Source organism: Chionomys nivalis, chromosome 11, assembly GCF_950005125.1.
Source record: "Chionomys nivalis chromosome 11, mChiNiv1.1, whole genome shotgun sequence".
Classification (NCBI taxonomy): domain Eukaryota; kingdom Metazoa; phylum Chordata; class Mammalia; order Rodentia; family Cricetidae; genus Chionomys; species Chionomys nivalis.
Window position 1 is genome coordinate 44,044,553 of NC_080096.1, and position 2,350 is coordinate 44,046,902.

General features: G+C 47.4%; 1 pseudogene; it reads left to right on the top strand.

The window, feature by feature from the left end:
* The first annotated feature begins 1,246 nt into the window (after positions 1–1,246).
* LOC130884347 (2-(3-amino-3-carboxypropyl)histidine synthase subunit 2-like) lies at positions 1,247–2,030 on the top strand (annotated as a pseudogene).
* Positions 2,031–2,350: the final 320 nt, after the last annotated feature.

Genomic DNA, 2,350 nt, shown 5'->3' on the forward strand with positions numbered 1-2,350 from the left:
CAGTGATTTAAAGGGCATCCTGACATACACAAAAATCATATAATAACAATAAAACTTTCAAATAACTAAGCACAAAACACTTTCAAGTCAATAATAAGAATATAACTATCCTGAAGTAAAAGTAGACAAAAAAAAAATTGAACAGGTGTTTGATCAAAGGAAAAATTCTCGGTATCATCAGTCACTGGAGCATGTCAGTTGGAACAGTGATGAAATACCTAACCTTGAACCCAGGTATTGCCCGGGTTAACCCTACACTTTGAAAACTACTTTTCAGGTTTTTTGAAGTCAGGCATATATAATATGTGTGTTTACGAAAATAAAACAAGGCTGACATGTGAGCGTGGGGAGGTAACTCACCAGCTAAGAGTATGCATACTCGCTTCTCTTGCAAGAGGACCATAGTTCAGTTCTCAGAACACGTGTCAAATGGCTCACAGCTGCCTCTAACTACAGCTTCTGGAGACTCAACACCTTATTTTGGCCTCTGCGGAAAAGTGTGCATTAGTGTGCATAGTATGCACACACACATACACACACACACACACATAAGAGAGAGAGATTTAATAATAATAAAAATAGATGGTATATGAATGATGCTTGCAGCTTTTATTCACCGTAATCAAAAGTAAAAAAAAAATTCTAAATGTCCATCTTTTGATAAATACTTGAATCTCAGTAGATCTGCGTCGCATAATGGGAAGGAAGTGATCTCTTAATAAAGGTACTAGAACAATCACGAGGGGAATTGGGTTGGGGGCATGCTGTTGAGCTGGTCTTCATGTCCAACTGCTCTCTCTTCTTCTTGCTACCCTGCTCACAAACCCAAGGGTCCTCCACTTCCTGTGATTCAAAACATAGTCACTACTGGGGCCTTTGGGAGGGAAGAGGGGAAACTGTTTGCTTAGGGAGTGAATTGAGATTAAATGTTCTGCATTAATGGTCCCACCCACAGCCTCTCCCATCCCTGGGTGTTCGGGTACACCTACAGTATATTCCGCATCCCGGGGACAGCTTCTCACTTGACTGGGGTGATGAGAGTTCCCAGAGATGTCTGGGTGGCATCCAGCCCATGTGATCTGTGAAGCTTGCGGCCACACCCTAGGTGAGAAATTATACCTGTGAGGGAAGGAGGGGTAGATACGTGGCTGCATGCCTTAATTTCCCCATTGAGCCCACTTCCATAGAGCTCTGGATAGCAGCTTAGCCTTGCTTGTACTTTAGGGCCACATTTAGTCACCTGGGGATGAGGCATCTTCTACTTTGCCAGACTTCAACTCTGATGCCACCTCCTTCTCTTCCAGAGGCTTTGACCGCTCTCCTGTGCCCAAAGTATCAAGATCTGCTCATTTCCAGTCCAGCTCCTCCCCTGCCAATGGAGTCCCCAAGTTCACAGCCTGAGTCCCAGGACCGCTTTTGTCGACACTTCCCCCTGAGCCCAGGAAGGTGCCTGGAAGATATGGTGCCTTCTATGTGGGGGTGCTCTCGAGCTAGCTCTGACCCTATCCTTGATCCAGATCTGAGCAGACTGCTCTTGGGGAGGACACCAGGACGACCCTTCATTGCCTGTTGTCCAGACACAGGACAGACACAAGACCGGGGTGCCCAGGCTGGGCGGCTAAGAGCTGGAAGACTGTATCTTGTAGAGCAGGCCAGAGACACCCGTGTAGTAGGGCTGCCGGCAGGCACATTATGTGTAGCTCAACACCGCGAGGCCCTGGCACACTTGCGGAAGCTGACTGAGGAGGCTGGAAAATATAGCTACGTATTGGCCCTGGGGAGGCCCACACCTGCCAAGCTTGCCAGCTTCCCTGAGATGGACGTCTTTGTGCTTTCGGCCCCTCCTCCGGGATCCCTAGCCCCCCAACCTTCAGGTTGCTTCTTACAGCCTGTATAGACACCATATGAATTGGGCACTGTCTATAACCCTGCCTGGCTAGCCCCAGGCCTGGCTCCCCAACCTCACACATTGTGGGGAGCTGCTGCCTGGTGAGTGGTGGAGACACACTCCTGGTGGCCTACTTCCTTAACACGCAGTGCCTCCAGCTGGGTCCTAAGTGTGAAGCACCTGAGCCTTCAAATCCCCCTCACTGATGAATCACAAAATTATGCTAAGTGAAAGCAAGTAGATACAAAATGAATCTGATTCTGTCAACGTCTAGAAAAAGCCAAACAATAGCAGTCGAATATGGATCGATGGTTGCCTGGGGCTAGCGACGGAGAATTGCTTGCAAAGGAATACGAGGTTACTTTGGGAAAAACAAATGCCCTCTGTATCTTGACTGTGGCATGGTCTATACGTGTTCGTCAAAACTCATTGAATTGAATACAGAAAATTGATGAATTTCAT